Source organism: Macrotis lagotis, chromosome 8, assembly GCF_037893015.1.
Source record: "Macrotis lagotis isolate mMagLag1 chromosome 8, bilby.v1.9.chrom.fasta, whole genome shotgun sequence".
Classification (NCBI taxonomy): Eukaryota; Metazoa; Chordata; class Mammalia; order Peramelemorphia; family Peramelidae; genus Macrotis; species Macrotis lagotis.
This window is the reverse complement of record NC_133665.1, coordinates 11,331,329-11,340,556: the sequence shown is the minus strand read 5'-3', so window position 1 is coordinate 11,340,556 and position 9,228 is coordinate 11,331,329. Positions and strand designations below refer to the sequence as shown.

General features: G+C 37.7%; 1 long non-coding RNA gene across 1 annotated transcript; it reads right to left on the bottom strand.

The window, feature by feature from the left end:
* Positions 1-968: 968 nt before the first annotated feature.
* Positions 969-8,785, bottom strand: LOC141494707 (uncharacterized). Its single transcript, XR_012470546.1, has 3 exons — positions 8,675-8,785; positions 6,615-6,645; positions 969-1,410 (listed from the first exon to the last, which is right to left on the bottom strand). It is a non-coding gene; the product is annotated as an uncharacterized LOC141494707 (long non-coding RNA).
* Between the last annotated feature and the right edge of the window lie 443 nt (positions 8,786-9,228).

The window sequence follows — 9,228 nt, the reverse complement described above, 5'->3', positions numbered from 1 at the left end:
GGTAAGAAGCCATCTGTTGTCCTACTACACGCCACCTTTCCGGGTCTATGCCTGAGTGTTGGAGCCATGGGCTAATGTCCCATATTTTATCTATAAAGTGCCTGCAGGTCTTAAGATGTATATTTATCCCACTGAGCTTGCACAGCTTGTAAAGCTGGCAAGTTAAAACCCCTTTCTCCTCGGGCTCTATTAAGGGTAAGCTTCTACCCTGTCCCATCTTCCCAAGTACCCTAGTACCTGAGGCTGCCTGGCAGTCCCTCTTGAGCCTGCTCAAGGGGACAGGAGGTCAAATTTTAATGGCCCCACGTTGGTGGGCGCCAACTGTTGCGGGAGGGGTCTGTCTGACCCTCCAGCCACCGCCCTCTACTTACCTTAACCCAAGGTCTTCAGACGTCTCTGGCTCCCCACCCGGGGTGGGGGAGGGGAGAACAAACCAGGCAGAGCACCGGAGGAGAAGTTCACTTCTTTATTGTTGTTACGAAGAATCCCCCGAGCCCTTCTCTACTTTCCCTTTTATCCCCAGACCTAACTCCTCCTAGTAGGTGGTCTTGCTCCTCCTGAGTTCCCCCTGAGGGTGGAGCCAGCCCATACCAAGGCCATCCCAGTACCGGAAGGCAGGTTCTAACCTCTGGGCATCTCACGGTCCTCTCAGGGGGCCCCAGTCCAGAGCCGCCCCAAATACACATATATATATACCATAATTTGTTCAGCCATTCCTCAGTAGATGGGCATCACCTCAATCTCCAATTCTTTGTCACCAAAAAGAGTTATAATGAATATTTTTTGTACATATGGGATTTTTACATTTTCTCATGGTCTCACCAGGATCCAGACCCAGTATTGGCTTTTCTGGATCAAAGGAAATGCACATTTCTATTGGCCCTTTAGGCATAATTCCAAATTGCTCTCTGGAAAGGTTGGATCAGTTCATAATTCCACCTACAATAATCCAGATTTCACACATCCCTTCCTACACCAATATTTACCCTTTCCAATCATATTGGTCAATCTGAGAGTTATGAGGTGGTACCTCAGAGATACTTTAATTTGCATTTCTCTAAACAATAATGATTTAATGCAATTTTTTGTTTGACTGCAAAAGGCTTTGATTTCTTTGTCTGATAATTGCCTGTTCATGTCCTTTGATTATTTATCAATTGGGGAATGACATTTTTTTTTACAAATTTGACTAAATTCTCTATATATTTTAGAAATGAATCTTTTCTCAGAAATACTAGCTGCAAAATTTGTTTCTCCTGAAGTCCTCAGGTAGGTCCCCTAGCCTCACTCTGCCAACTGCCACCCATTTACCGGGTCTCTGTTTTCTGCCCTTTGCTCGTTCATGCTCCCCATGACAAACCTTGCTGGAAGATGTTCTCTTCTGTTCTGTTGCTTCTGTTGCTCCAGTATCTGTTAAGAGGTTTGTGGTTTGAATCATGTCAATTCTAATAAAAAGCCAGGAGAGCTTAAAACAGTATCTGGCTTCTATCTGCTATCTTGGTCTTAAGTCTACAACCCAAATATCTTGAAATACAGTTTTATAATATTAAAAAGAAACAAGTTCATGGGCCTCAAATAAAGAAGTCTTATACTAGACCCTCAAAGAGGCAGATTCAGATTATGAGAACTTTCATGATAAGATACATGTTATGGCTTGATAACCTCTATCTAGATAAAAAATAGGACATTACTTCAGAGCTAGGTACTCATGTATTCATCTGGATTTGCTTACTTAAGAAAATACTCATTGTTCATGGTGTGATTTGAGTGTTCATTTTTTCATGGTCATGTACTCTAGGAGATCTCCATCTTTCTAGTAGGATGAAAAACTCTTCTTTGGTCTCATCAATAATGAACATCCTACTCACCTACTTTTATTAACGAAGTTCATCTCATCTATTAAAAATCTACCTGGATTCATAGTCCAATGGTTAATCCAACTGCCAACTGGCAAAAAAAAAACAAACTCCTCTACCCAACCCTTGTTTCCTGTTCATTCATCCTCATTTATCTCAACCATATCCCAGCAATCTCCCACCCATGATCTCTATGCCCCATCTTCTGTACCCTTTACATCTCCCTCCATATAATTACCATACTTCCCTTTATTTTCATGCTCTTTCTAGCTTCTGGCTAAAAGGTTAAAAAAAAAGCTAAAAGTTGAGATTCACTGTGCCACTTCATGTTGGGATATCTTTTCTAGGACTGACTGATGCACTTTCTCTAACACTGTTCCTGGATTCATTGAGCTCCATTGACAATTCCAGATATTCATTCTTCTTCTATCACAGCAACTTCTCCTTTAAAGTTAACCCTATCTAAGTATATCACCCCATCTAAGTCCTAGCACCTGTTGTCCATAGGCTCCTATTTTTCTATCCTATCACAAAGAATTCAGTACCACTTATAGTCTTCCTCTCTATTCCAACTCTTTCTTTCATATTAGAGAACTCCAACATAAGTACTGATATTGTCTAAGATAACCTATTAACCTGGTTCTTCTATCTACTTACCTCCTATTCTTCACTTCTCCATTACAATTCACTTACAGGCAAGGAAGGCGACATTCCTTGACTTTTGCTATAATGCACACACATTAACAACTTTATTCAGTATTAATCTCCTTTCATTCCTTCTTCCCCTTTGCTTGATTTCTCTTAAATTTTTTATTCACTTCAAACTTCAATCTCTCTGTTCCTAAATAGTTTCAAAATATCATAATCTTGTCTGATTTCACTTTCCTCCCTTCATCAAGGTTTTAGTGAAATTAATGATGAAAAGACAACTCTACACTCTACTATTGATTCTATTTCTCTCTTATTCTATCAGCAATCACATCTTTAAAACATTCTAACTCCAAAACATATTTACTGTCTCTGATGTTTCTTGCATGCTGTTAAGTAGACTCAGAGGAAGTCATACACACATTTAGTTAACTAGGTCCATTTAAAATTTTATTTTATTTAATATCAGTTGGTCTCTCACTGCAGCAAGACAATCATTTTATTTTTCTAACTGCTGCTGTATCACAGTGGTTATTCCAAACTTCCTTTTCTCTCTATGCTTCTCAAGGCACCCCATCAATTAAGGATTTACCCCATGTTTTGCTAAGAGAATCAAGGTCATATGCCATGACCTCTTTCTTGTCCCTCCTTATCTTTGACATTATTCTTCACTATTTCCTACTTTAATTTCATCTCTGATGAAGTGATTGCCCTTAGCTTTATCAAGTCCAGCATCCCTACACATACCCTGATCTGATCTTTTCCTGTAATCTTCAGATCACTCCCATTATAAATCTCCCTCCCTATCTTCAATCTCTCCCTATCTACTAGTTCTTTCTATATATTCTATATACACACTAAAATCTTCCATCTTTAAAAAAATAAACCTCACTAGATCCCATGATCTTTGAGAACTCTGTCTCTGTAATTCTTTTCCTTTTCCCTTTTTCTTTGGGAAAAAAAAATCTGTTCACTAAATGCTAGTACACTCCTCCCTCAAAAATGGTCTTGTATTCATTTATATATTTTACATGTGTATGCTGTTATATACAAGTTGTTTCTCCCACAAGAAAGTCAGCACTTTAAAGTCAGGAGTTTTTTTGTATCCCTAGGGCTTGGCATAGCTCCTGTAGAATAATTAGTACTTAATAAAAGTTTGTCAGTTGACTGACCAATTTACACAAAAATAGAGAATGTTTGGGGTTGGAAGAAAGAGAGGGAAAAATTGTTCCTCTCTATACTTTATGCAAACAGAGTAAGCCTCTTATTCCCCCTTTTTTTTAAAGTGGGGGAGAAAGCTTTTATACAGACTCATCCAACAATATGAATAACTGGGGAGAGGGGGCTTGTACAAATTATGGGGAGAATTCTATGCATATAAATAGCTGGTAACTTGTTTGCTAGGAGAAAAAAAGTTCTTTGATAATCAAACTACAATGGGAACTGTTATTTTTCAGATGAAGAGACCAAATGACAGAGCAATCCCATGACTTGTATATCAGTCAAAAGTCATGAAGATAGTTACTGAAGAACTGACATTAGAACCCATATCTCCTAGTCTCTTGATCCACTGATTTTTCTCATCACAGGAATGGTCCTTTCCTGCCTTTCCCTCTAAGATTTTAGTGAAGCAAAGGGGAGAATATCTCATTAATCTTTCAGTCTAATTATAACAAAAGTATATGTACATATATATTTTGTTATATATATATGTAAACATATATATATAACATTTGAACATTTGAACATTTGAAAATGTTTATGAATTATAAAAGACATGCATAGTTTATGATGGTGTAGCTGTTTCATCTCTAAGCACAACCAGTTTTCTAACCCATTAATTTGACATAGTAAAAAACAACTAATTTTGACAGAGATAGCACTAGCAACTGAAGGTAACCAGCTTAGCCTTTCTATTCAGGTAGTTATATCAGAGTAGTGCTTTATAAGAACTGAGGGATTCTAGCAGGCAGATATAAAATGAGGAGGCACTCCCTTGAAGCATGGGGAAATAAAAGCACTGTTATATATTCTGGGAATGTAAGAACCAAAGTAAGACAGTTCTGACCATCAAAGGGATGTCAAAGAGATAACATATTCTCTGGCTGAAGAGAGAAAAAAAATCAGAAACTAATAAGGTACATATAAATTTCTTTACAAAATAAATACAAAGTAAATTTTTGAGCAGGAGAGATACTAGATCAAGAAAAGAATTTGCTCTGGTTTGTCCTTGCCTTCTGAAAAATGAAATTATTGAGTCAAATCAAAACTATTTTGATCTGGGCAATCAATCTCATTCAATCAGCAGACATTTGTTAACTTGTTTTTGTTCATCCTTTATACTTGAAGAGGACCAATGACATCACAATGTTGGGGTCAAGGTACTCTATATGTTTTATTCTATTGATCTAATATGAGTTCAAGACAGATCCTTCCACTGTTTGGGCACAAATACTTTGTTTAAACATTTGAGATAGAGATTTCTCTAGATATGCATATCTCATGTTTCCTTTGAGCCACTGCAATTCTCCTTTGCACAAATAGTATAATACTTTCTTTGATATGGACAAGTCATGTTGGATAGTCCTGTGCCAGCATCTTCCATATCTCACAACTAATACTTAATTCTTCAGACAGATCTTGAGATCTCTTTGTACCACTTCTGATTTACATGTGATTGCTTGCCTTGTGCTAGATCTGTGTAAAAATAGTCTGTTGGTAATGATCAGCTAGATTCTGAAATAGAAATGTAAAAGTGAAAAATAACCTTTACCTTCAAAGAGTTTATAATTTAGTTAGTAGAGCAAAAGTCAAGGAATATGGCCTTCCTTGCATGTAACTGAATTGGAATGGAGAAGTGAAGGATAGGAGGTAAGTAGATTGAAGAACTAGGTGAATAGAGTGTCTTAGACAATACCATGTGTGTCTGTCTGTGTGTGTGTGTGGGGGGGTAAATGGATTTAAAATAGATATGAGGAACTGGGGTGACTAGGTGGCACAGTAGATAGAGCACTGGCCCTCGAGTCAGGAGTACCTGAGTTCAAATCCGGTCTCAGATACTTAAAAATTACCTGCTGTGTGGCCTCAGACAAGCCACTTAACCACATTGCCTTGCAAAAACCTAAAAAAATAGATATGAGGTAGTTTTGGGGTAAGATTTCCAATAACTGGGGCTACATCTGAGATTCAAAGGAACTTAGAGATGTCTACAAGGCAGAGATTAGAAGTCAGCAAGTACATTTTATAGCACAGAGGAATAGGCAGTGAAAAGGAGCAAAGGTGAAAGATGGAGTGTTAAGTCTCAGAAGAGCAGGAAGGTCATTTTGGCTGGACCCCAGAGGGTGTGAAGGGTAATGACATTTAAGAATGGACATGTAGGTGTTGGCTGTAAATGACTTTCAAAGACAAGCAGAGTACCTTGTATTTTATCCTCCAGGTAAGAGCTTCTAAAACTTGAGGGACAAAGTCAAAGCTGTGCTTTGTTAAGGAGAACAATTTGGCAGTTTTGTGCAAGATTAAAAAAAAAACATATGTAATTAAAATATTTCCTAGGATATTTGTAGAGCTCTAACTAGTTTCCAGGAGTCTCATCATTTGCCCTTCAGTCATATAAGAGTAATAATATGGTAACTAAAATCCAAATTCTAAAAAATAAGAATTGTTAGGTACTGCTGTGTATGGGAGCACTGTAAATTATTTTCACTTGGTGTCCTTGAGCACCAGAGCCTTATCTTGCTAAGTGCCATGGGAGTGGGAATGGATTAGAGATTTGGAGAGGTATTTAAGCACTGGTATTTGGTTCAATAAACCAAGCACTTGGAGATCTTGATGGAGTACTTGTCTCCTGTCTCCCTTGTCATCCTTGTCTCTCAACCCTTCAATGCTCATCTGAGGAAGATTGAGAGAGTCCAGAAAAAGACTCAACAAGGAATGACATAGGAAGTCTCAAAGTAGTTAAGCAGTTCTAATAAAAGAAGTAAAGGAAGAGGTTAGGAGTGGAATATACACTTTAGAACAGAAACTGAGAAACTTTAACAAATCAGCAAACATCTTGGGGAAAAAAAGATTAGAAGAAATTCCACTGGAAATAGAGATAAAAGAAGCTCTTACCTAGTACTGGAAGCCAGTAGAAAATCCAGATCTAAAATATAAAACATATTTTTATACATTTCAGAAGGCTATCTCTTCTAACTGTGATATAGAGAAAGAATACTGGGCAGGCAGGAGTTATGTCACCAGGATTTTATTACTAGCTTAGTTCATAACTAGCTATGTGACTTTAGGCAAGGTACTTAACCTTTCTGTTGCAATTGATTCATCTTTAAAAAGAGGATGTAGATGTCATCTCTGTTATATTGAGAATCAAATGAGAATGCTTTCAAAAGAGATTTGAGCCATATAAAGGTAGAAGATGAACATTATTATCATCATTATCTTTATTATTATGTATAAATACCTTCTCTAATAGCTTCCTGAAAGAAATATTTTAATCAGAGCAACCTAAACAAACCAATTCTCATTTTAAGTTTCGAAACTGCAGTATCAGATTAGCCTGAACCTGGAGTGGGGAGATAGTTTCTAAAATTTTTTCCAGCCCCAGGTGCTTCCCTACTGCTGTCTTCTTAAAGATAAGGGCCAGCTGCCACTTTCTGAGTGCCCCCTAGGGACTCCCAGCAAGAGAGAATTGGGTCCAGGAGAGTGTAGCTTCATAGTAACTGAATTTCTTCTCCTTAACCTTCCCCAAGTCCTTAGAAGAGAACTGCAGTTTTGTTCTAAGGACTGACATCCCTACACTGTTTGAGAAATAATTGTGTTCCAGGAGAATTGAGTTCAATTCATACCCCCTGAAGATCCAGGAAAAGCTAGCCCTATCACTTATTCTAATCTATAGAACTGTTGGCAGTGTGTTCAATAGAAAACAATCTATATTTATTATCAATGCTGTTAAGATTCAAGAGGGCACTGTCTCTGCAGTCTAATCAGTAATTTGCTATTAGAAACGAGGAATAAAAGTTAAAGGATCTGATGGGTGCATGGAAAGACTATCATCATGGAAAGATGGAAGTGCTTGTACTCTAGCTTTCTTTTCTGACACCCAAAATATATAAAATGCTAACTAGTTGCAGGAAGTCTCATCATTTGCCCTTTAAGCATATAAATTTTTAAAACCTAAGTTCTCTTTTAAGTTATATAGCTACTATTCTTATGCAAAGTATCACTTATTTTGTAGCTTACACTCTTAAGGGTTGCCTAATCCCTAGGACACTGACAGGTTGAATAAAGATGGAGGGGAGGGAGGCTGGTTTAGAAGGAAGACTTCCTAATTTTGAGACAAGTTCTCTATCCACTGTGCCAGGATTTCATCAACTGGAGGTCTCATCTGCTTTCATTTCCCTTCTTTAGAAAAAATGCCCTTGTTCTGTGTTCCTTCATCTTAGATGCCTGAAAATTCAATGGCCTAATTTGAGCTAAAAATTTTCTGGCTAACAATGGCTTAGGGTGTGGTGGGTCAGGGTCATATAATACTGGGGAAAAAAGCCCAGGACTGGGAGTTAGGAGAGAGTTTATTCCCAGCTTCTAACAACTTCATGGTTATATGACTTTAAGAAAATCATTTCACTGCTCTGACCTTCCAGTTTGATTATCTGCAAAATGAGGAAGGGAGAGGTAAAGGGAGTATTGAAAAATCTTCTTTAGTAGTTGTGAGTGGATTATGCTGTGAGATTTCTTACAGGGTCTTCCCCTCCCCCCCACCTTTGTCCTTCCTCCCTCCTCCTGCCTTACTGGACAAACAGTTCTTAGAAAGAAAGTGAATGAACATTATTCAGAATGTACCTTACCTTATCCATTTACCATATGTCCATTAGTAAGCTGGGCCTAAGGCACAATTATGTTTTCATTTAAAATTGTTTATTTGCTCCCCAAATCACTGCTTTGAATTAGATTTCATGTCTAGAATGTCAGACTACATTCTCAGATAATGAGAACAAGATCAGTGGTGGACTAATCTTGCATTAGGGAGCCTATATGTCTCTTCTGCTGTTTGTACTCAGCACCTTCCTCCACTATACACATGGTGTAGTTGATGCCTGCTTCCCATGGGAATCAAATGAAAACTTTTCCCTTCACACCTTGCGAGATCTCTGAAATTTATTGGATGGGGTACATACCACACAGTTGTGATGCAATGTGCTTGAATTTTAATTTCAGAAAAACAACAGGTACAAAGGATGGAGATGTGGTTACATGTGTCCCAAAATAAGAGAGGACTTAATGGATGTAGACCTGAAAAAAAAGGTAAGGTGAGACTCAGCCAAGGAAAAATGTCAGCCTAACCCAAACTGACAGTTACAAAAGGCATTCCATATTGCCAATCAAATATTTAAAAGAACATACAGTATAAACACATATGCAGAAGAAATGTGATGTTTTTTATTCCATATTTGGGCTCCTGTCCAAACCACATAATATAAAGAAAAAGGCAGTCCACTTGGGGAAAAAATTTCTAAGAATATTTTGTTCAAACTAGATTCCTCCCTCCCTCAGCCTGATGCTTCAAATGATTTTACAATTTTAGAGGAACTGGAGGAAACCCTCTAAGTTTTAGGTTTCTCTTGCCAGACCTGCTTCTTCTTCAACAGTCTGACTATTCTGGTCACTTATCTGATTTCCAGAATATATGTACACAGATAAATACAAAGTCTACATAATGTAGAAAGTTGAT